Here is a 26,970-nt window from a genome sequence, read left to right on the forward strand (position 1 = left end):
TAGATGGTTTGAATATGGAATTCTCTCACCCAGTCCGTGGTCTCGGTCAGGTGGCGAAAGTGTTTCTGTAGGTGGGGGACCCCGTTTCATCATGGATCCTTCTTCAGAGATCACTCAGGATAGCAGCACTCCAGCTCACCTGATCTCAGGGCTGTCTGCCTGACTTGTCAGCATTGTCAGCGGTCAGCAACTCTCCCTCTCTCCTCCACTTTCCTTGGTCTGGTCCAGCTGGGATCTCCGGCATCCCACACGATCCTCTCCTCACTCCTGCTTTTCAGCTCTCTCTTCGTTCATATCCTGTCCTCTGTTTCCCAGGCTCCTGTATTTTGCTGTCCTCGCCCATTAGCTGGCTCTTCTGGGAATTGTTGCTTAATAGCTCCTTGTCAAACAGTGAAATCCTGCAATTAGGCCTATGAATCCAACAAAGCTTTTCAACAGCTGGGCTGCAGGACACTGCCATCTTGTGTCCATTTAACATCCTGCAAACAGTATATCTGTAGGGTGTTACACATGTCTCTTTAAAGTCCCAGTTTTGAAATAGCTTTTGTCAAGTTTACATCCTACTAAATTATTGTACGTGAACATCAAAATAGACTAGCCAAAACACAAGAGTATATTATTTAACCACTTGCCAACCACGCTATAGCTGAATGATGGATACAGCGAGATTGTCCAGTTCTGGGAGAGCGACATATGACGTTCTCCCAAAACGCGCCCTCCCACATGCCACTGGGGACACGCACCTGGCGATCTCCGTGATCGCTGTGTCCTACGGACACAGCTGATCACGTGATGTGGTAAAAAGCCAATCACAGCGGCCTTTTACCACATCACGTATACAGGGTATAAGTGCCCAGTAGGCAAGTGGTTAATAGAGTGAAATAGTCCCTCATATAGGCTTTCTTCTATAATGTTGAAGTATAAGTCTAATTTTGGAAGTCATTGTGCATCATTCATTACTCTCTGCTTATAAGTTATATGGCAGCAGAACAAGAGAATTAAACAAGCTGTGAGGCGGACTCTAGCCAGTTGGAACCACATGTAAAATCTGTTCTACTATAAAAAATCCAAATGTCTGTGACACCAATCTAGAACTTCATTTTCACTCTTAGCAAATGATTATTACCTCCTGTAGCAGCATCTGTACTTGTACCTGCAAATTGCACACAGCAACAAAAAGATGAAATGTGATCTATCACTCATCCAGGTACCGCAGCGCAAGCTGTGAGCAGGAGATTCTCTCTTTTGCCTGGATCTCCTTTTGCCGTGTGATGTTCTGAGTTTAGCACCTACCCAATTATTTGATCCCACAAGCTGGCAGCTTTTGAAAAATTCCATGAACTGCAGCAGATTGGAATGGACACTTTCTTCACTTCTTTTCATTTAAAATTATATTCCTATAAAGGCGAATATAACATTTTTGAGATTTAATAAATGGAAAATGAAAAGCAGTTTTAACAGCATCTATTGTTTTGCAAGCTCCTTTGACTCAGGTATTGCTCTCAGCCTTTCAACCTATTGTGCTTAGAGCAGTTAGCTAGGTAAAAGCAATCTACAGAAAGTTTAGTGGCCCACCTAACAACATATTACACCTAGGTGTCAATTGACTAGAATATAAAGTGTGCTTTGTGTGTTTTATCATGCCTACTCGTGAATTTTAACAGTTTCAATTCAGAAAGCTTTTAACACATTTTAATGTAGCACCTCTGTTATTTTGATCATTGAATAACATCTTTGTGTTATTTTAAAACTATTATAGTTCTAATTTAAAGTGACACTAAACTCTGGTTTAAAAAAATATATATTCTAGAATGTATACTTAATTCAATGTCCCTTCTGTTGCTCTCAGCCTTCTCTAAATTCCTTTTTTTTTTGCTGCTGTGTTCTGAATTCCTGTTACAGGGTGGCTACATTCGTTGTCCATGGTCCAACTATGGTGTGCTTTTATGAAACTGACATCAGCGGTGATCCTGAGGATTGTTGCTGATCTCAGATCATTAGTGGTTTAGGAAACAGAGATAATCAGCGGAGAACATGTTCTCCACTGATGATCTCAGCACACAGATGGCCAGTATATGAAGGAGCGATGTCAGCCCTTCACTGGAGATCTGTGTTCTCCCTTCAGATTCTCCACCCCAGAGGTGGAGAATCAGGGGAACCACAAACAAAGCAGCAGTAATTTACCTTTGCTTAGTAAACTGTGTTTGACTGATCTCTTACTGTAATCTCACGAGATTACAGTAACAGCAGCCGTTTTCTAGCGTTCAAAACGTTTGTAGATCACGTCTCTCTTCATTCGGGGAAGCGATCTACACAGCTTCATAAAAAGGCATTCAGAGGAGAACTGATCCTCTGAGAATGCCGGAGAACTGAGCAGCAGTCATTTACTGCTGCATGATAAAAGGACACCTATATGTAGGAATGTAGCCATCCTCACTTCCTCGTAGTATGGGAAGCACCCAGCGAAGATGGCAAACTGCGCCCCTTTCCCACCCCCCAGCTGCAGTGCAAAATGTTTGTGGCTTGTTCCGAAATAGTACCAATAGCAGCACTGCAGAAAACTGAAGAGTTTAAAATCAGTGTGCAAATATGATGCTTATAGTGGTGAAGAAGAAAATGTCCCTGTGTCAATGGTTCCACTGGAAGGAGAAAAATGTCTGTGTTAGTGGTGTCACTGGAAGAAAAAAATGTCCCTGTGTCAGTGGTGTCACTGGAAGAAAAAAAATGTCCCTGTGTCAGTGGTGTCACTGGAAGAAAAAAAATGTCCCTGTGTCAATAGTGTCACTGGAAGAAAAAAAATGTCCCTGTGTCAATGGTTTCACTGGAAGGAGAAAAATGTCCCTGTGTCAATAGTGTCACTGGAAGAAGAAAAATGTCCCTGTGTCAGTGGTGTCACTGGAAGAAAAAAAATGTCCCTGTGTCAATGGTGTCAGTGGAAGAAAAAAAATGTCCCTGTGTCAGTGGTGTCACTGGAAGAAACAAAATGTCCCTGTGTCAATGGTTTCAGTGGCAGGAGAAAAATATCTGTGTCAGTGGTGTCACTGGAAGAAAAAAAATGTCCCTGTGTCAGTGGTGTCACTGGAAGAAAAAAAAATGTCCCTGTGTCAATGGTGTCCCTGGAAGAAAAAAAATGTCCCTATGTCAATGGTGTCAGAGGAAGAAAAAAAATGTCCCTGTGTCAGTGGAGTAGCCAAGAGGAACAGTAGTGTTGTGTCAAAAATGTCAAAAACTGCCACTGCACCGCTGGTGTCAGTCTGAAGAGGACTGTCAGTGAGATGCTAGAGGGAAAGGAAGGTGAGCTAAGAGGGGTGCATAGAACTAAATGGATCTGGGGGACTCTGAGTGAGGAAGGGGTGCTGAAAGGTCTCTAAGAGCTTGGTGCAGCTATCATTGCTGCTCCTCTGAAAAGAATCAGTGGCAGATGAAATTTCAGAGGGCATTTGATAGGCGGTGAGGAGGCAATATTTCACCTCCTTGCTGCCTGTTGTAACCCACTTACCGACTGCACTGCAGATGTGTGCGATTGCAGCATGACCCTGTTTCATTTTTTTTTGCCATGGCCTCAAAGCAAAGTATCAGGCCTTGCTGTGTGTACAGTCCCGAGGAGCTGCTTTTCCTGTTCAGGTGAATAGATGGAGAATGGTAAAAATGCGGCTCAACTGCTTGCTTTTACTGCCCTCCTGTCTGCCCATGTGACCGAGCCCCTTGTGGTTGGGGATGGGGCGGGGTGGATTTGAAAACAGAAAATTGAGCCATGTTTTTGCTTCCTCCTGCTGCATCTTTGGCGTGCTTTTAGAAACTATAGCAAAAATATGCGAGACCTAACAGAAGTCTATGGGTGTCTGGGACTGGGACTATAAACACAGGTAAAATGTACAAAAACCATGGTTACACCCATGCTGCAGCCAAATCACAGCACACTAGTGTGAGCCCGGCCTTATGCTCCTTAATTTATTAACATATATATACCTGTGTAAAAATAATGCTAACCATTCATAGAGATAGTATAATGTCATTCTCACTGTTAAGTTACAGGTCCAGTACAGCAATGGTTACAGTGGTAATTATATGTGGTTGATACCTGCATCTTCTGGTCAGTAGGCAATCCCATCTAAGCAGGGGCGGACTGACAACTCATGGGGCCCCCAGGTAATAGGGGATCATGGGGCCCCTGTGTCCTAGCCCAAACTCAAAAAAGCCTATGAAAAAGCTACCAGGGGCATCTCATGGGGCCCCCTACTGACCCCAGGGTATCATGGGGCCCCTGTGTCCTTGCCTAAACTCAAAAAAGCCTATGAAAAAGGTACCAGGGGCATCTCATGGGGCCCCCTACTGACCCCGGGCCCTCGGGCAGTGCCCGAGTTTCCAAATGGTCAGTCCGCCCCTGTATTTAAGGATAGCTTACTGACCGGAATGGTACCAGGTGAAAAGCTAACATAATACCATTATTCAAAAAAGGATTAAGATACATACCTGGAAACTACAGACCAGTCAACCAAATGTAGTACCTTCTAGTGGGGATAGACAATTAGAAAAATGTAATGGCTCATTCAGTAGTTGGAGTGAGCATGTGTGAGTAGGGGTAAAGTCCAGGTTAGGCTGGATGACTCAGCAGGTTGGGTCTCTATTGCCTCCACCCCGTTCTGGAGGTCTACGGAACCTGAATAAAAAAGCATTGAAGTCAAACCACATCGCACCAGTGTAAACCCGGTCTAACTATTACAAATCAAATAGCATCCATAGGTTTAATGTAGAGGTCCACTCAAATTTGCTTTGTCTAAAGTGAAATGCACCAGGTCAGTTACATATATAGTAGCAAACCTTTTTTTGTAAATTATCAAGAGTGTATTTATCATATTGACATGTTCGCACCTGGATTTTTGTGTAGTCAACAAAGGCCATGGCCTAAGAATGCAGGATTTTTGAGTGGCTGTGTACAGACAGCCACTCAGAAATCTTGTTTCTGAGTATCAGTAAAACATGTTCATGTAAAATAAAAGGTTCCAAAAAGCTGCCCTGTCTGCCAGTACAAACAGGCCAGGTCTATATCCTTCTGTCCCTGCCAGGGCCGTGAATAAGGGGGTACCACCAGTCCTCCTGTATGGGGCCCAGGCCAGCAGGGGGGCCCAGGCAGCTGGCTCAATTGGATGTGGGCATGGAGAGTGATCGGCACAGCGGAGAGGGGCGGAAAATACTGGAACTGATCCCTTGTATGGCTCTCCCTGCAGCAATTGAAAGATTCTTCTTCAGAGAGAGCCATAGAGGGGATTAGTTAAAGTATGTGCCCCCTCCAATGCACCGACCACCCTCCCTGTGCACTATATGTTTCTCCCTACTGCCCAGGCCCCCCCCTGTGTGCCCCCACCTCTGCTTGTTTCTGCTACTTACAACCTGCAGAGTCTTGCTTTAGTCACTGGAACTAGATACAGTATGCTGCAGGGCTGAAACTTCCAAGCTGCTGATTGGAGGAGTAGACCATGGAGGTGAGATTCATTTTTTTTACAACACCCACCTCCCTTTACTACAGGGTTCAGCACCTTCTGGTGCCTAGGGGCATAACAACTATGCATGAATATTTTACATGATATCACTATACAAAGTAATGAAAGGCCGAGATGGCTGCACAGTGCCTTATCTATTGTCTTGTCTGCTCCGTAACTCATGGGAGCTTTCAGAACAGCATCTCTTTTAGAAGATTAAGGCATAAAATTGTTATTGATTAGGACATTAGATATAACTAGTTTCAGTAGATAGAAAGCGATCTGACTCTGTGAGTCTGCCATCCATCAATTGGTGCTATCCATCTCTTTGCACGATCATGCCTCGTCCTCTCATGGCAAAAATCTGAAATCTATAACATGCATTCTAGCCACCTTTTTGGGCTTATAATTAGTTATTGTGTTTTTGCTGGCTTCTCCAGTAATGTGTACACAACTAGAGCGGCTCTGAAAATTATAAGTGGGAAGCTGTCACCGCATTACAAAAAAACAATGCCACTGATTATATGAACTAATGGCCATATGAGAATCATTCATAAATGATAACAATTAGCCAGCTGCCTTCAGATGCCAAGGTAGCTAGTTCAAGACTGAAGTTCCACTTTCTGTGTCCTTATTTGCTTAGCTAATTAAAAATGATTTTCTTCTGTTCCATGTACAGTGAATACATAGCCAAGATTTACTTCAATTATTCAATAATGTGACAATAAGATTTCTGTTTATTTAATTCATCTGCACTTGACTAATTATTCAAAGTGAACAATGTAACAATTTATTAAGTGAAGATTCTCAACTTCTTTAATAAATCAACCTTGTTAACCTGTATATTTAGAAAAAGAAAAGTTGGGGCAACCATCAGGTGGTAGGAGGTCACACCCCAGGAAGTATCATAATGCCATGTCCCAATTGAAGAATATTGGAAGCAGAACTTTCTAATGGACTTTTTAGGCATATACACTCAGTACACAAAAAGTAAGAACAATGTTGCTTTATTAACAAACTGGATCACATGTAAAACATATCTTGCATATATTTAAAATTGCATTGCACAATTGGAACACAGCATGTCTCCCCCTACCAACCAAACATAAATGTGGTATATTAATAAATTATTTTTTGTGCACTGAGTGTATGTGCCTAAAAAGTCCATTAGAAATTTCTGCCTCCAATAACCTTGTTAATCTGTTTAAAGTGTATCTACTATTGCAGGCTAACTTGGGATAACACTTGGTGTTTTGTAATAGCTACATGCAGGGGCGGACTGACCATTGGGGAACTCGGGCGCTGCCCGAGGGCCCGGGGTCAGTAGGGGGCCCCATGAGATGTCCCTGGTACCGTTCATAGGCTTTTTTGGGTGTGGTTTGAGTGTGGGCGAAGGACACAGAGGCCCCATGATCCCCTATTGCCCGGGGGCCCCATGAGTTGTCAGTCCGCCCCTGGCTACATGTACCCATTCACATAGCAAAACCTTAAAAAAAAATTAAAAATTGCAACCTTTTGAGATATTCTTTTCAGGACCATCCAACAAGGAAACATTTTCCACACTGAATAAATGGCAGTTTCCACTAGGGTACAAAGAAAACAATTGCTTTCTATGTGCCCACTCACACTGCAGCACAGCCCAGCATGTCACCACATAGCAACACAATGCATCATGCTGTTGTGTGGAGAAATGAATGAAGTGTGAACTTCAAATGCATTTAAAAAAAAGAAAAAAAGGAAACTGTGTGATGCACTAAAACCAGCATTACACCACCCCTCACAGTGGCTCACTGTAGCCAAAGCCTGACAGCTGCCCAATTAGCCTGCAGGCAGTGTGGACAGTCCTTTAAGTTACCATTTATCATTTGTCCTTTAACCAAAATCCTCTCTTGTATTAAAAGAGGGGTAAAATGACATCTCTTTTACAAATCTACAAATTACAAATCATTAATAATACCTCATCTGAAATATGCAGTTCAGTTTTGGGCACCAATTCATAAAAAGAACATTGGGGAACTAAAGAAAGTACAGAGAAGGGCAACCAAACTGATAAGAGGCATGGAGGAGCTCAGCTATGAGGAAAGATTAGAGGAATTGAATTTATTCCCTCTTGAGAAGAGGAGATTAAGGGGGGATATGATCAACATGTATAAATACATCAGTGGTTCATATAGTGAACTCGGTGTAGAGTTATTCACCCTGAGGTCATCACAGAGGACAAGGGGCACTCTTTATGTCTGGAGAAAAAGAAATGTAATCTCCAAATATGGAAAGGTTTCTTCACAGTAAGAGCTGTGAAAATGTGGAATAGACTCCCTCAAGAGTTAGTTCTGGCCAGCTCAGTGGATTGCTTTAAAAAAGGCCTGGACCTTTTCTTGGATACACAGAATATAACTGGATACTAACATTTATAGGGAAAGTTGATCCAGGAAACATCCGATTGCCTCTCGGGGGATCAGGAAGGAATTTTTCCCCAGCAGGAGCAAATTGGGTCATGCTTTGCTGGTTTTTTTGCTTTCCTCTGGATCAACTGTGGATATAGGATTATAACTTTTTTTTTATGGTTGAACTGGATGGACTTTTTTCTTTTTTCAGCCAGACTAACTATGTAACTATATAACCGATATCACACTGACATCAGCAGAGAGGAACAGCATAGGAAAGATAAACATCATAAATAAAGGAAGTATCTTTGGTTTTCCTAGTTAAATAATATATAAAATAATATATAGGAAATACAAAAAATGCTTTATATTGAGCTTGCTATTGTACTTTAAAACTGTGCTTCTATTAAAAAAAGCACATATTTCATTTTTATTTTAATAGATTTTTCTAGAGCAGATGACTAAGTATAATCATGTACTTTAATAGAAAACAACCAGATTAGTATCTGCTGGCCTGGATGAACTCCTGTTGTTCACCTCCTACAGCTCAATATCTTCTTACTGATACACACTGCTAATTCTGCAATTAGGGACTTAAAGTAAATCTAAACATTAAGTGTACAACATTGTGTATCATTGCCATTTTTCTTTCTTTTAGAAAATATTTTTTACCTTCTTTCATCCTTTGCTGCATCTCAGTGCTGCGGACCTCCTCCAGGCTCTTTACAGCCACTTACTGTTTACAAGCATTCCGTTCAGTAATAGCTGCCTGTGATTGCTTAGAGTGGGCTTCCTGATGGTAACAACGGCACAACGAGCAGCAGCACAACCACTTACAGTCTACATTCTAAGCGCTTCTGACACAGTGGCAATGCAGGAGAGCAATTGGGAGACAAGGACAGTGAGTTGTCACCCTGTAACAGGAAGTGGCTGAACAAAAACCTTCATGGCAGGATTACCAGGTATAATTTTATTTACAGTTCCATATTATAAAAGGCTGAAAATTATTGAATTAAACATGTTAAATGCTATATGACATTTAATAATTAGATTTACATCTACTATCATTTTATGGGAATGCAACTGTTACAGGTTAAGACTTTAATAATTAATGTATATAAAATATGTAGGCCTCTTTCACATGAGTGCCCATCTCAGCAAGGAATCCTGGGCTGATAACCTGCTGTGCCGGATCAAAAGAGAAACGAATGTCACATTAGTGACCTCCATGTCCATCTAGATTTTTCCTTAATCTAGTGATGGAGAAAGGAGGCGCCTATGGGTGGGTAGATCAAAGCAAAGGCGAGAGCGCCTACATCTGGTCAGGTCAGTAAAAGTGAACCCGGATACAACCTTATTGTAATCAATCTGTAGATTTTGGGTGGAGCTGCCATTTGCTGACATCACGCCGCCACTGCCGATGGTCAGAGCGGTGGCCATCTTGGTACACTTTTTATGCTTTTTAGAGGCACTGAGGAAGAGGCTAGTCCTCGAAACGCGTCAGTTTTTTGGATGTCCATCATTCTTATCATGATTCAGAAACGCAGTGCGAATTGGACAGAGCAGTCTCATATGATGTGCTTATATTCATGTACTTTTGTGAGTAGAAAAACTTATTTTAAATGTAATAAAAATATTTTTAAAGGTAATACACAAGGCCGATGCACCCTCTGTTGTTTTTCTCTATTAGTACTTTTGGACTCCCTGGTTCTTTGAGGGCAGCAAGGCGTGCATATGCCAAGACATTCGTTATGTGATCCCTATAACATAGAGTCCATCCTTAAGCATAGGAGTATTTGGGTTTTCAACTTTCACATCCCTTTTTATGCGTTTTGATTTCTGTCTCCACGTGGATACTTTTTCATGTTCCAATAAATACCACACTATATGCAACTTTATTGGCTCCTGTGGTGAGCTATTCCCTCTAGGACAAGGGCTGACTTCCCATCCGAGTGCCCAGGATGAATTTGGTCTGGTTTAATCTTTTGGCCGCCTTCCATTCTCAGATGTTTAATGCTTGATTGCCTGTTACCAGTTTTCATGTGGTGAGTGTACATCCGAGAGAGGTGGTGGATTCTTTTGTGTGATCATCATCACATATGCACTCTGCACCTTAATTATACTGCGCCTTATGGTTTCACGGACAATTGCTTCCATTTATGGACATTTGACTATATAAATAGCACGTTTAACCACAGACATTGATGTAAAGTTTTATCACATTTATATATCTCAGGTTTTATATGTTTATTGTAACATAATTTACTACTGCACTTTACTTCACGGATCACCACGGACATTATTGTATTTAGATTCTGCCGGTGATATACTTTATTGTTTGGCATTTGCTTTTTGAGCTGTTTAGCTGATATTTTCATGCTTTTACTTGACGTACTTTACTGTTTTACTCTGCTCATTACATTTATGATGCATTTTACTATATTGTTTGACTTTTAGATTTCACATTTACTAATGATTTTGCACTTTTATGTGTTGCATTTTACCATTCCGCAATATATATATTTATATATTAGCGTTGCACTTTTTTGCATATACTATTGTAGTGGATTGATACCTTCACCTTGTGTGCTAGCTGCTCCTCAGATATCGCTAGCGCTCACCTATATATTAGATTCTCTTACAATCTGAAGAACCTGAATGATCTCAGATGTGGGCAGATATATAGGTGGATGTCATAGTTATACATTGATAAACTAAATGAACAGTGAAATGAGAATTTTGTGAACTTAGCTATCAAGGCTCTGTTGTTTAGTTGGTTCCAGAGCAAATTCTTTATTTTGCTTTACAGTCAATAAAATGCAGATGGCCATTAGGTATTTACAATACTAGGTGTTTGCTGGCCATATATGGATAGTCAAACAAACCAAAATTTGTACAAAAATTGAAACGATCTGTCGACCAAACATTTGATTGCCCAATCATTGTATCAGAAATTTTCCTGCGAATTTCAAGATGTTTCCAGAATTTTCTCAACATTAAACATCTTTTTTTCCGATCAACTACTACCTCCCCTACTGCTCATGCGCATTTCACTTAAAAAAATTTTTTTTCAAACAATTGACCTGCAAACAATTTCAAAATTGAAAAAAAAATTCCAATATGCTCCTTTAGTCATTTTCAATCTGGAAATGGAAATCAATGGTCGCAGTAGGCACACTAACCATATGAAAATCGAATGATCGGTTTAGTGACTCAAATTTTCATTCATTTTTCAATTCATCTATTGGCAGCTTAAGAAGAGAGTGCTTCCCTTCAGCAGTGTAAGTGTTATCAGTCCCATGGAAGATAGGTTCAGCCTGTATTTCTGCCAGGATTGCTAGGTCTTTTACTACTAAAAGTAGTCTGACAAATAATGGGATCCAGGGGCGGACTGACAACTCATGGGGCCCCCGGGCAATAGGGGATCATGGGGCCCCTGTGTCCTTGCCCAAACTCAAAAAAGGCTATGAAAAAGGTACCAGGGGCATCTCATGGGGCCCCCTACTGACCCCGGGCCCTCGGGCAGTGCCCGAGTTTCCAAATGGTCAGTCCACCCCTGATGGGACCACGTGATAGTTGAGCTAACTCTATCTTGCAGAGTTTTGATTTCTGACCATACAAACAATTTGGATGTTTTTCCAGGATTCTGAATAATTCCACATAGAATGCTGGTGTCACCCCAGCCCAAATACCGGAAGTCTCTTCTCAGATGCAAAGCATAATAGGTAAATCAATCACCCAAATTAGGTGGATTGAGAATGCATGTATAAATCATAACTTCACTGATGAACTAAAGCAGAAGAAACTAAACATATGTTCAATGTTCCATATCACTGCTAAATGAGTATAAACAATTACTTTTTTCTGTTCTTAAATGTAAGTCTTTCTACAGGTGGCCTATTTTACCTCTGCGTAGAATCGATTATGTAACTGTTACATGTCATATTACATGGACTAGGCTTGGTGTTATTAACAGAGCATCTGCTATAGAAGTTGTTTATCGTCCATTCTTCGTTTGTCTTAGTCTGGCATATGCTGTACATGTTAATTTATTACTATGCGTGCCATATGTTTAGCTAGAAACCAGCAGGTCATACATTTATGCATTAAAGCAATATTCAAAAGGGACTCTGAGAAATTCTGAATTTATTTTTAACAAATAAGGTAGTTATTTTCACCTCTTGAAAGCCAAAGCAGGCTAAACTCAAAACCAATGTTCCAGTTTTAGGGCAGTGTTAGCAATTTCAACCACCCACCAGATCTGTGGATCTCTCAAGAATTTTGATGGCAAAATTACCACACCTGAGTTCCTATTCTGGACACCTGGTTCCCACAGCTGTTAAAATATATGTAAACCCAACATGAACTTGTATGAAAAGGTATCCTGTTCTTTTTGTATTGCTTCCTTTGTGTGAAATCCCTGGTGTTCCTGCCAGTCCCTTTGCTTTCCTATGAAAAACTGACTACACTAGGCATAGCAGAGCCTAGTATAAAAGACTGCAATAAAAACAAGGCTGATACAAGACTACTGTAAAAAAAGAAAAATATATCATATAGATATATAATCTCCAGTCAGTCAGATCTTGACCGATCTTTCCGTGTCGGTCCAAAATGTTTTCATTTCTAAAGAATCTTCATCAGGGAGAGATGAGTGGTTGGTCTGAAAATAACATCTAGAAACATAAACAAAATCAGCTCAGATTCAGAACTGCTGCATAGAGATGATTGCCGGTAACCCACACAGCGGACTGGTCAGAGAAGCACAAAGAGCACCAGGAAAACCTCCCATTAAGATCCACTGAGAAAGACTCAAAAAATACACTAAGAAAGAGATTGCTGTGGCCCCCACTTTAGGGAGTACCCTGAGATTTTTGTACTCCATTTTGTCTGCATTTCACATTTTGTTTGGTCTCCCAGTGTGCTATTCCAGGGCTTACCCAGGTACCTGACATGTACACCAGGCTGTGTTCTTACTTCCTATACAGTATATCCTTTATTCTTTGGTCTTCTGGTGTGATCAGGGGCGGACTGACAAATCATGGGGCCCCCAGGCAATAGAGGATCATGGGGCCCCTGTGTCCTTTCCCAAACTCAAAAAAGCCTATGAAAAAGGTACCAGGGGCATCTCATGGGGCCCCTACTGACCCCAGGCCCTCAGGCAGTGCCCGAGTTTCCAAATAGTCAGTCCACTCCTGGGTGTGATACTCCAGGGTAGATGTACATGATTAAGCTGCACATTAGATTCTGCCCCCATCTTCTTTTATGTCCTTTTCTCAGTGGGCCTAAAAGGGAGGTTTCCAATAAATATTACTGTTTTGAAAGGTTTTGTTTATTTTTTCTGGTGCCTTAAAAATCACAAACCCTCTTTTTCTTCTTATGTAAAATGTATGTGTAAGGGATGTGGCACCTTGGCCTACCTTAGACTCTGCTGTATAACAGTGTTTTAAAGTAAAAAAAGTAGACCTAAAATATAACAAACCAATGAACTGAGGATGCAGGCACACAGAGAAGTGTTTGGATACAGTGCATGATAAGGGTCCCTCACAGATGTGTAAGTTGGAAAAGTCCAAGGTGCCTTCAGTAAGATATCTGCACAGATCCCTTCCTAATCACTGATGTCATTTCTGGTATGTTTTATGGTGTTGCATCAAAAGTTATATGAACTTTTTGTTAGGAATGAGGCATATGGAAAGTTGGGGTTCATTTGCAAAAATGTGATTTCCAGCACTTAGACCTGCACTCCATCAACACCTTGAAGGTTAGGAGAATCTTGAGGGCAGTGACAGGACAAGGGTGGCCAGGACAAAGATGTCAGACTGCACTGCTGTCCTTCTGGGATTATTTTGTATGAGTCAATGCCTTTTCAAGATATCAAAATATTTTTTAAACATAAAATAAAATAGGTTTAAGTAAGTCAAAACAAAATTTACTCAGTTGGCCCTTCTGCCACCAACACAGTCCAGCCATGATATTAACAGTCCAAAAGGCTGTATTCCTACTATGACAAGGACACTCCAGCTCACCACGTGGTTCTCCCTCACATGAGAACACTGCACCAGGAGAGCTGACCCTCCTGCCCCCCGACCCTCATCCAAAGCCTTGTCAGTGCATGATTGATTATGTCATCTTAGAGCTTAAGACCGGCCATAGACAGTTTGAATATCGACCAGTTCAGCAGAAACTGGCTGAGATTTGAGCCACGTATGGGCAGCCTGAGTGTGCCAAGTTGATCAATTGATCAACTTGGGTACAACCATTCTTCTGGATTTTACATGTGATTATCGCTAGCAGCTAGTATAGCTAGCGGCTACTATAGCCGCTAGCAATAATCACTGTCTTCTCCCGACAGGGACGGCTTTCCCTGCCGAGAGAATACAATGGCTTGGCGGGGGGGATTCCCCTGTCAACACTGACCATGTTGATGGGGGGAATCAAGCAAATTTCTTTACTGCAATCCATGGTTACAGGAAAGAAATTCCTTCTGTATATGGGCTGCTTTATTATTGCTTTTGGGTAGACTAAAGTTCAAATCTAGACAATTAATGCAGTTCTGTAATCATTAATACATCATTAAAGGGTTAGTTTACTTTTACAGAAAAAATGTAAATGTTTTTCCACCCCACCTACCCAGTCCCCGCTGTACTTACTTCTGGGGTTGCTCAGCCATCAGCACCCCCACAGCTGGTGCAGCAGTCTTAGCATGTGAAATCCCAGATCTTCTTCCTCTTCCAGGATGGACTAGATCGATTCCTTCTGGCGGTGCTGGCCAATCAGAATCTATCTGGTCCATTCTGGTTGTACTGCACAGAGATGTTTTTGGTTTTGCCATCTTTGTACCATTTGAGAAATTTCTCTTCACTTTCTGTCCTATAACCAAACAGAAAATTAGAGGAAATCCCTATAATGTGTCACCAGGGGCAACAGAACTAGTGTCCCCATTAGAAGATTTCCCCTCAATTCCTATTCTGGTGACAACCTAAAATTTGGGATTTACTTTTACTTTTGCTGAGAATGGTAAACAGGACAAACGGAGAGGTTGAATCTTTCTAATGGAGGTACAGACAGCAATAAAAAATCTGACAGGTATTCTAATTTCTCTCCTCTAGCCTTTAATTATACTGTAAATGTTTTTTAAAAAAGTAAGTAGTAAGTATTTGAATATGACTTGGCATCAGTCTCATTCAGTTCCTGTAAAGCAGGGTTGAAGTGTGAGCAAGGAAGAGCAACACAAGAGGCCAATTAGTTCATGTGCTGGTAAAATAAAAGCATGCTGATAGGAGGAGAAAGCATACCGACAGAGAGTTAAAGCAGAGTTCCGCCACCCCCCCCCCTCAGTAAAAAAATAAATAGCTGCTGACTTTTATTATTAGGGCACTTACCTGTCTAGGGATCCAGCAGTGTCCTCACCCCAAGCAGACTCTTAAATCAGCTGTCGAGTGCTGGTGCTGCCATCTTGACTAAGGGAAACTAGCAGTAAAGTGTGCTGTGCTCTGTGAATGGGTTGCAGTCCTCTGGGACCTTTTAAGTGTCCCAGAGGGCTAATGGGGGGGGCTTCTAGCTCAGTTGGTCGCCCAAAAAAAGGTGCCAAATGCGGCAGCGGTGGGGTGAGGAGGCAGATAAGCAGAGCTTCCACTTTTGGGTGGAACTCTGCTTTAAGCTAATCCATGTTCTGCTTTTCCTTTAACTGTCCATTCACAGGCTGGCCCAGGACAACCTGGGCTAAGAAAAAGGTGTAGAATGCTGGCCATCAGAAGGGGGCATCTAATGGCAGAAGAAAAAGTACTGCAGGAAAAAAATGTTACTTTTTTTTTGCTTTGGTTAGATCAGAAAATGGTCAAAACGCAATCAGTTTTTTTTCTGATGTCTGTGTCCAATTGAACAGTATTAACTTCACTTTTTGTCATTTAGCATCAAAATATTTAATTTCCTCTTCATTATTGATATGTCACCTGGAGAAATACTGTAGAGAGGGTGAATCTCCGCAGTGGGGACCTAAATAGCAAAAATAACCCAAGTTTCTGACCCTTCCCTTATTTATCCAAAACAAACAAACTAAAAAAATTGACTATAGATATATTTAAGACTATTTACTTTCCCTACAACTTTCTTCTTTATTACAGTTTAACTCTATACTGTTCAATAAAAAAAAACTAGAAAGTACAGATGGTCTAAACAGGCTTGATATGCTGAAAAAGTCTAAAATACAACCAGTTAACAATAATATCTTGTGAAAATGGGAGAAGGATAAGTCCTAAGACCTGCTGGCTGAATATCCCATAGAATAAAGCCCGCATGGCATAACAGAAATAGTCAGTTCTTACATAACTATTTGTAAATATCATTTCTTTTATTTTCACAGCTTTTATATTTATTTAATCAAACATATGGACATTCATTTTGTAAAAGAAACCATATGTGTCTGCAAATATATTTTTAGAAGTACGTTATTGACTGATTCTAGACTCCTATAGAAGGATCCAGGTTGATATTCATAATCTCTGTATGGTACATTATGGGGTTGAGTTACTAAAACTGGAGAGTGCAAAATCAGGTGCCGCTGTGCTTGGTAGCCAATCAGCTTCTAACTTAAGCATGTTCAATTAAGCTTTGACAAAAAACCTGGAAGATGACTGGATTCTATCCACGACTGCACCAGATTTTGTATGCTCCAGCTTTAGTAAATCAACCCCAATATTTAAAGTCATTTTAATTTGAAGTAGAGTGTACCCATGGAATTGCAAGTCATGTTTACCCCATAATACCATTCCCCAGGTACAACCAAATAAAACAGATAACATGCTTGGAAATAAATGGCTGTGGCACTTTATTTTCTTTAAAGTTATATTAAAAAACAATTTGCTTTATTACCACTTAAACTGACATCACATGAAAACCAAGGCTTTGCTCAGTTATTAGAACTTGAGCATCATAAACTTTGCTTAACAATGAAATAATCAACGTCTCCTCCAGGATTCCAGGGTAACTCAAACCACATAAAGCACTTGCGATGGGGAGGGAGGGAGCTCTTCTGCTGCAAAACTGGCTACTGCAAGTAACACCTCCAACCTGCAGCCCTTATATACTGTCCCAAATAAAAATTCCCTAAAACTCCAGTGATTCCAATTGGATCACCCTGGATCAACTATTTAGATATGTAAAGTGACAGCATCCTATGTAGTAAATGCCACTACCATACATTCAGCTGTTAAAACAAAACAAAGGGCTGGGTGGCCGCAATCTCTAGAAAGTGGGTCCAAAGGTTGTGCCCCCTTTGAACATTAGGGAAATTCACTCTGTTATAACTAGTGGGTATTGTCACCAGGAATGAAAGTCAGGGAAAATCCAACATTTTGAGTTGTCACCAGAAGAGCTACAGAAGTGAAATCTTCAATTGGGACATTTATTCAGGGGACAACGTGTAAGATTTCCCTTAGTTTGGAGAGCCCTCTTACTTTCTGTTGTGTCTACAGAATAAAAAGTGAAAAAACCTCTGCAATGAAGCACAAAAAAATTAACAGGGGAATTAATCAACTCTACTCACAAAAAAAAGGTTTTGTTCTAAAAAATATTTTAAGGAATCGATGTGTCTTTGAATTTTCTGCTTGTTTTCTACTTTTTCCTCCAATGTGATTGTATTTGTAGCACCCTCTAGGGATGTTAGACAGTGAAATTTAGTTTGGCTCACAGTAGTGAAGTGAGCATGTCTGTTTGGGTTACTTTAGGTCATATTGGAGGCCTCTATAGGTCATGTCTCTGGCACCTTACCCTGGTTCTGGAATCTTTCAGAAAATTCTAGAAGCAAGTGGGCAGAGGGGTGGAGACCAAGATCTTCATATTCATGGGAGTCTGACCAATCCCAAGCAGGAGGCCCATAAGTATGAGAGAGCCTAGCCAGCAGAGAAGTCTTGTGAATGGGAGGAAGATGGAGTGTTGGGGATCATGAAGCTCAGGATGGGACCCCGGGGAAGGGGTGCTCTGCATCCAGGCTGAAACTGAAGAAGAGGAAGTTTAGGTAGCGGAAACTGCTCCACAAGTCCTATAAAGAGGGTTCCCTGCTCAGCATGGAAGGCTAGCACAGCTATAAGGCCTAAACAAACAGTCTCATGCCAATCTGCAGGATACAAGGGACAGAGTGAGTACTCAATAAGGGAGAAGGCTGCCAGATGCAATATCCAGCATGCTTTCACAGCAACAGTGTCTCGCTTGCTCTGAGACACTTGCAAAGCAGCCAGGTGTGATGGCATTTCGTCACCAGCATTTGGGATTTTGTGAGAGTTCACCCAAGCCGACCTAGAACTCCTTAAGTTATATTGCTGCTGAAGTTACTTTGCTACTGATCTTTGAAGGGACTGATACAACTGCAGCTGGAGTAATATTCAGGATCACACATATTTTTGTACACAAATACAGGTAGTTTGTCATCAATCTGTTCTTCTTGTCAAATTGGGCATCCCATCACCCCTAAACCCTCTCCAAGTTGTTTTCCTCAATTAAAAAAAAAAAACAAGCCCATGGACTGGATTATTGACTTTGTGAGTTTGCGAATATGCATATTACCTGGCTTTGCAGGAAATAGGGGGACTCAGCATCTTCTAAGGGGGTAGAGCTAGATATTTATTGACTGGAACATATGGTTTGACCCTATCAGTACATCAGATATTGCACAAATGTATCCAGCCACAAAAGTACCCACAGAGCAATTCCTGGGAGTGGCATTAAAAGCAATCTGTCACTAAGAAGCATAACTACACTATATGGTCTAAGGCAGTGGTTCTTAACCTGGGTTCGATCGAACCCCAGGGGTTCGGTGAGTCAGTCTCGCGGGTTCGGCGGAGGTGAAGACCCACACCCGACTCATATGATTCGTGCAGTAAATATTCATTATTATGTTTTTGTTTTTGTGTGAAAATCATGTTTTAATGGTTTTGTTCTTTGTTCTTAATGGTTTTGTTCATTTTGTGCACCTATGTATAAATATATACCTAAATATATACCTATGTTTTGAATTTGAAAAATCATATTTTATTTTTCCAATTAAGAAGGGTTCGGTGAATGCGCATATGAAACTGGTGGGGGTCAGTACCTCCAACAAGGTTAAGAACCACTGGTCTAAGGTTTGTGGACACCTGACCATCACACCCATGCTATGTTTTGGCTAAATAGCACAAATACCCACAAACACACAACAAAACCTCATGGAAAGCTTTGCTAGAAGGGTGGAGGCTATTATAGCCACAAAGTGTGTGTGTGTGGATGGGGACTCCATATTATCGTCCATGGTTTTGGAGTGAGATGTCAAATGACTGACATCTGTCGAGCAGAGACTGCTCGACAGAGTGTATGGTTAGCTTAAGAATGACTACCCAGAGCTAACAAAACACACACACCCAAACAGTCAGGTTGTGATTACATTTGACTCACTCACGGGTTCTTTTAGACTGGGTAATAAAGTTGTTGCCCAAATAACGATTGCATAACACAGAAGAGTCATATTAACCACTTGCTCTCCAGAGGATTTAACCCCCTTCCTAACCAGGCCATTTTTTGCGATACGGCACTGCATTACTTTAACTGAAAAATGCATTGACCATTGTTTACGCTGCACCCAAATGAAATTTATGTCTTTTTTTCCCCATAAATGGAGCTTTCTTTTGGTGTTATTTTTGATCGCCTCTGCATTTTTTTTTTTTTTGCGCTATAAACAAAAAAAGACCGACAATTTTGAAAAAAGAAAAACCCAATATTTTTAACTTTTTGCTATTAAACATGTCCAGTAAAAAAAAATTAAAAATCAAACTTCAGCATAAATTTAGGCCAAAATGTATTCTGCTACATGTCTTTGCTAAAAAAAAAATCCCAATACATGTACATTGATTGGTTTACGTGAAAGTTATAGCGTCTACAAATGGTGGTATATTATAGTGGAATTTCTTTTTCTTATACTAGTAATGGCGGCGATCAGCGGGCATTCTGACACTGGGGAGGAACTGCCTAACTGTCACTGACATCCCCAGTGACACTAATAGTGATCACTGCTAATAAAAAGCACTGACACTGTACTAATGATACTGGGCAGGAATGGGTTAACATCTGGGGTGATCACTGTGTGCTGTGTGTTTTACTAGGCATGCGGTTTTGTATTGCTCTGCTATGCAGAGCAATACAAAGCATCATTCTGGAGCTGATAAAGGAGAGATCTGTATTGTTTACAATGCAGACCCGGTGATTGACAGCTGTAGCCACCAATGGCAGCACAGGTAGGGCATGTGTGCCACCTATCCAGAGATACAAAATTTTGTATATATACACGTGATTTTCCATAGTCCTTCCAATCTGTAGCAGTATTTGTGCTATAGAGCAGCAGGGAAGCAGGTAATGATGTTAATGATTTGCTTAAATTGTAATGCCCGGATTATCCAGCCATTGAAGTTTATGGTCCAGAAGAGTGCACACACAAATGCATAGCAGTACAGTTCAACAAGAGAATAGATAATCAGACAGGGAGTAACTGTAACGTGCAGTTTACTAATAAGGTGCAAAGTCAGAGGCAATAACACAAAACAGGTTCAGAACTATAGAATCTGATTATGAAATCTGCACAAACATGGACTCTTCACAGCAATGTCTTTTTGGCTCAGTCAAGGTAACGTGGTTACATAGAACAGTCCCTACAAGAACCTATAACAGCAAAGAGTCTAATTGAGAACCCTTACTTCAGTAAGCAGCTCACATACAGCTACCATTGATTATCTTCATAAATGTCCCTATTCGTAAAATTAAAGGTAGATCTGGTAACACAAGGGAACAGATGGAGGCATGTACATTATTAGAATTCAGGTTTTATACATAGCTCATATACATACAGCATAACATGGATTATTTATTTATTAGTTCACCACTGGGTGCTATGACGCTTTACTAAGTCTGAAGACGTGGGCACTTTCCACAAGCTTATTATTTTTTTTTTACAAATTAATCAGTAAAGAAGTTTGTACTTTTAGGAACTAAGCCTATTTAACTTCTTGTCCCCCCACTGAAAGATAAGTATGGACTTAGTAAGAAAAAAAAATTATACTCAACTAGGTAGATGCAGTATTGGTCTGTCCTCCACTGGCTCTGCACTGAGAACTGGGTGATCAAACACCGCTGATAGCTCAGTTCTCTCCTTCCACTCTGAACAGAGAGCCGTGACTGTCAGTCTCCGGCTCTCTGCTCTACCCCTGCAATGCTCACTGGAGAGCTGGGCTGTGGAGGAGGCGGAAGTAGCTGGCTAAGGGTCTCAGCAGATCACTGGGAGGCTAAGCCAAGTGCTGGTCCAGGCTTCTGGGTAGATATCTACCACATGGCAGGGAACGTTTCAGAGCCTGAACCATTCCGTGACGTCAGCCAACAGGGAGCTTTAGAATGAATTGCACTACTGTGATCCATAGGAAAATTAAAGTGCAAAAATCTTTGGCTATACTTCTCCTTTAAGAAACACACTTTTAATGGGTGCCTCTGCTACTCAAGCAGTTTTTGGGAAACTATGTGTATATCTCTACAATCATCTTAACCACCTCGAAGCTTCTTGTGGTTAATAAAAAAGGTCACTTTTCCCCTAGTATTGAGTGTGACCATAGATCGATATGAAATTCGGTATTTTATTTTGAATTTTGGGCAGGCATGGCAACACAATGTAGAAGTAAAGCAAATTAGAACTACCTGAATTTAGTGCATGAGTCACTGTCAGAACTAAAACTGTGGCAGATGTTTTTTGAATTAGGCGTAACACATTAACAAGAGCAATTAATGCAAGAAAAGTGGTGTATCAGCTTTATTGAATTATCCCCATAGTCTCCACATGCTCAAGTTGCAGGCTTCATTATCATTTACATGGTCTATCACAACCATATTTAGTTAGTATCCAACATGTATACCATACAGTAATTATTCCTTAACTTAGCAATGAATTACAACACCATAAAGGGCATTGTGAATAATCTTTTAATGTGTCTAATATGTTTATTTTCTATGATCGTCAGCTTCATCTAGCCACTTGAGCTCCAGCGGATTTACCCCCCTTAATGACCAGGCCTCTTTTTGCTACTCGGCGCTGCACTAATTCAACTGATAATTGCACGGTCATGCAATGCTGCACCCAAACGAAATTTATGTCCTTTTTTCACACAAATAGAGCTTTCTTTCGGTGGTATTTGATCACCTGTGCGCTTTTTATTTTTCACTCTATAAACAAACAAAGGCCAAAAATTTTGAAGAAAAGCAATATTTTTTACTTTCAGCTTTAAAAAATATATAGTAAACTCAAAGTTGGTTATAAATTTAGGCCAAAATGTATTCTGCTCCATGTTTTTGGTGAAAAAAAATCCCAATAAGTGTATATTGATTGCTTTGTGTGGAAGTTATAGCGTCTACAAACTATGGCATAAATACTTCAATTTACGCCATTTTTCTGCTATACAGCGCTGCGCTAGTTTAACGGACAATTGTGCGGTCATGCAATAAGGTACATAAATGAAATTTACATCCTTTTTTTCCCCACAAATTGAGCTTTCTTTCGGTGGTATTTGATCACCTGTGTGGTTTTTATTTTTTGCGCTATAAAAAAAAAAGTCTGACAATTTTGAGGAAAAAAAACAATATTTTGGCCTTTTTGCTATAAAACATGTCCAGTAAAAAAAAAATGCAAAAATCTAATTTAGTCATAAATTTCTGCCAAAATGCATTCTGCAACATGTCTTTGCTAGAAAAAAAAAACAATACGTGTAAATTAATTGGTTTACGTGAAAGTTATAGCGCTTACAAATGGCAGGAAAGATACTGGGATTTTTAGGGTTTTTTTTATACTAATAATGGCGGCGATCAGCGAATTATGGCAGCGATCAGGGATTTATGGCAGCGACCAGCGACTTATGGCGGGACTGCGGGACTGCGGCTGACATTCTGACATTGGGGGGTACTGACTTGGGGTCACCGACATCCCCAAAAACACTAATACAGTGATCAGTGCAAAAAAAAAAAAACTGACACTGTACTAATGGCAATGGTGAGGAAGGGGTTAACTTTATTTTGCAGGGAAGGGTTATAGGAGTGAGGGGAGTGTTTTACTAGGGGGCGGGGGTGTGTACTGGACGGGACAAGGCTCATCGAGAAAGAGAAACTGTTCTTTCTCGATCAGTTCATCCTCGAGCTGACAGGGAAGTGACAGACAGCACAGCTACTGCAGCTGTGCTGTCTGTCACTGTTTGCCACCGATCGCCGGGACATAGCCGCTAAGGAGCGGCTGTGACCCGGCGACTGACATCTGCGGTGGTGATTGGCGGGACAGATAGGGCGACGGCGCGCCTCGCGCGTGCCCCTGTTTGTTTACAAAACACACTTTTTAAAAAGTGGTTTTGCCTGCGAGTGCTGCCCTGCCGCCGTATATGTACAGTGGCTGGGCGGCATATAGTTAATGGCCATAATGCTGTATGTTCTTGAAAATACCTATCTGTACAGCGTTTTTAAAAAATAAATAGATCTCATTGGGTGCCCTTAGCAATGCTTACATGGCTGCAAGGTTGCCTGAAACCCCCAATGCCACCAAATTACACATCACACCCTCAGAAGTAACTCAGAGGTATACTCCACCCCATATCCACATGTAGGCCAGAAGTCAGAGTATGGAAGATTCTTACCTTGGTCATTTTTGTTGTATTTCATGACACATTTAATTTAGGTCTTTTTTCTTATCTGGAAGAAGATATGATTTTCAGTAAATCATTTTGAAATCCTGCACACCAAAATGCTATTTACTTCATGTGTCCCAGAGAGCTGTCATCGATTGCACATTGTGAACAATCTCCACTGAAATAGTAGCCAGGACTCATGCAGGCTGTTTCTTAGTCCCACCACCAGCAATCAGTCCATTCATCCTTCAACTGTTTTGAAATATATTGTGATTTCTGTTCTTTGCAGATTAATATATCAATTCAGTTTATATTTTATATCTTTATAATCTTCCTCTGTAGTTTTCAGAAACCATATTAAATTTGAAAAAAAAAAGTTTTTGCTGTTTGGTATTGTCTTTGTTGTTACGGATATAAGAAACAAAGGAATGGAGATTTTCAATCCACCATATGACCATCCAAAGGGAAGTTCAGACAGTGCTGGTTCATATTCTAATAACAGTTTTGACTGGCGCTGTCTAGAGCTTTGACAGGAGCTGACAGCACAGTTCTAAAATAAACTGTCTCTGTTTGACAGCACAGAAACACAAAGCCTTTGTGGGTATGTTAATTAAAAACTGAACCATGGGATGAATTTGACTTTATGTCTTGATAACTGGCTTTGAAGTGTCCCATGAATGCTTCAAGTTTTTTTCGAATATTACAGTGCCTGTTGACATGTCTGTTTTTATCATGTAGATCTGACACTTATATGTACCCTTGTAGCAGATAACAGATTGTGTTGAATAACCGAAAGGATCGTCAATTACTGCATTTTTCCTGTCATCCAAGCTAAGAACAGAACGGCTTTCACATTTCTAGTTACTCTGATAGCTCTCTGCTTATTCTTCTTCAAGTTCTGCTTTTGTAAACAGATGCTGACCATTATGATGTGCCGAACTAATTATCAGGGGTGGAGGATTAAAAGACTATGTAATTAAAACATTTTTGACATGATGAAGAAGGTGTGTAGTGACTGAATGAAAAACATTGCTATACCTGGGAAATAAGGCTAAAAAAGGATGTATGGTCCCTACCAGAAATACTGAGCAATATACAGGAATCTCTAAACCCAATTCTAGGAAAATAAGGACCAGAACACCTTGGTATAGGGATAATCTTGCCTTTTAGGCATCACAGGCAGACGGATCAGAACCTTGCAGGATCTTATTTTCAAGGAAAAACAAAGGGAGGACCCAAAATGCCAATATGTGATGCCTGTTGCCCTATGTGGATAAAGGACAAGACCATGATTTGGTCATGACATGGCCACGGTGTGCTGGTGAAGCTCTTTTTTTTTTGCTATCATTGTATTGGGGTGCCATCTATTAATTCATTACAACACCTTGCATGAACTGTGGGCGAGCCTGTAAGGAATGGAACAGATCCAATACAACTTCTCTAAACCCAATTGATCTCCAACCCAATTGACACAACTGCTCAAAGCCAGATAAGGCCATAAGCTAATGTTTTGGCTTGTGCTATAATGTGGTTGTGTGTATGCTGCCAAAATGTATTTCACCTCTATCTCATTTAGCATGTCAGAATGTTAATTCACATGAAATGTTAATTCACAAAATTCAGAAAATTTAGCATTTGGAAAATATGAATTATCTGGCTTCTTTTTATATTTTTTTTCAGAGGTCACTAAAGCCTAAATGTCCAACACAAATTTTTCAATGACAGTATATAGTTTAATTTATTAAAGAGGTTGAGAACCTTCACTTAAGATATTGTGTATATTCATATCAATCATCTAATCATGCAGAACGGATCTGCTCGTAATTGGGTGTTCAATGTGGACAGGAATTAGCTTTTCACTTTAATTGATAATTTAAGTGAATATTCACACAATGTTTTAGATGAAGATTCTCAACTCATTCAGTAAATCAGCTTCACAGCATCAGTTAACTTGACAAAAACTAAAGGCTAACTTTCCTGCCTAAATAAATGTAACATTATTTTTTAAAGACATATATGGCTTTTATTTAGTGTACTATTTAAAAAAAAATACCCTGCTAATTATTTTATTATAAGCTGGCAATTGGAGACAACACTCAACGGTTTCTAATGACATTTTTGTGTATGTTTATTTTCTTTACACACAGTATTGCACTGTGACAGCAGCATCTGCCAAAATTGATTGTGAGCAAAACTCTTGTCATTTTCATGGCTGGCTGACATTGTGATCACATGATCAGGAACCATGCCGACTAATCATTAGAGTAGACCAGCAGCTGTCACTGAACCCTGTCTGAGAACATTACAGCTGTAGTCAAAACTGGGTTTAATTTACTTAGGCCTCTTTCACATGGGTGGACCAATCTGGCACGCCGCTCCGTTTTCAGGTGGACACAATCGGACCATCCATTGCCCTCTAAGGAGCGGCTTATGTAAATGGGCATATGCCTGTTTACACCCACCCGCATTTGATCTGATCAGATCCACTGAAAACAGATGGATGGGAATCCATTCACGATCCACTGAAAACAGATGGATGGGAATCCATTCACCATCCATCTGGTGGATCGGATCGCATGACAGTTGGATGTAAAAGAACAGGTAATCGCCCATAGAGAACAGCGGGCTGTGTCCGTGTCCGCTCTGCATAAGCATAAGTGGACACTGACCTGTCATCCGCCTGCTCAGCGGGGATCAGTGAACAGGTCACCCACTGAGCAGGTGGATCTGCTGACAATGTGAAAGGGGCCATACTTGAAACAAGCCTGAAGACAGCAAATACTATGACTTCTGGGGCAGTTATGTAGAAAGTATTGAAACTATAGGGCCAGCTTAAAAGCTAAGAACTGGTATGTATACTAGTAAAGTACACTATCACAGGGGTACTTTAGCCTAATGATAGAAATTGTAATCCAGAATATCCAGAAGACGGCAAATTATTAACTTACAGATCCAGCAGTCAGTTTATTTTAACAGCAGGAAAAATAATTCTTGACTTCACCGATAGTAGTCACATTATTTACCAGACCTTACTTATGTAAATGGGATCATCTTGTGGAAGACATCCACTGCTTGATTCTCACCTCTTAACCTTTATTATTGTTCATTGTAACATTACACTCCAGTTTTATATGGTGAACTTTCACTTCCTTCAACTTTTTCCTTCTCCTCATCTGTCATGGTTTGTCCTTTGGAAACTAGTAAAGTAGTGGGAGGTAATGCTGTTCGAAAATGTCCTCCACTTCTGAAAAAAAGGAAAGCAGTACTTTTACAATGGATATTAAGGCTACTAATGAATTTGAGAAACTTTACCTAAAAAAATTGAGGGAAGATCTACTTCAATTATCCAACCACATGAAAAGTGAATTTCTGTTTATTTCACCTGTACATAATGGGGTTTTTAATGTAGGAACAGCTACAATTAATTGAGTGAAGCTTCTC

The 26,970-nt window shown here is 40.5% G+C and overlaps 1 protein-coding gene across 1 annotated transcript in view; it reads left to right on the forward strand.

Annotated features, from left to right (window-relative positions):
* Positions 1-26,970, forward strand: part of LOC149451115 (carbonic anhydrase-related protein 10-like) — a 595,254-nt gene that overhangs the window by 436,209 nt on the left and 132,075 nt on the right. The gene's annotated exons all lie outside the window — the stretch shown is intronic.

Source organism: Staurois parvus, unplaced genomic scaffold (genome assembly GCF_062004578.1).
Source record: "Staurois parvus isolate SC_StPar_1 unplaced genomic scaffold, SC_StPar_1.0 ptg000548l, whole genome shotgun sequence".
Lineage (NCBI taxonomy): Eukaryota > Metazoa > Chordata > Amphibia > Anura > Ranidae > Staurois > Staurois parvus.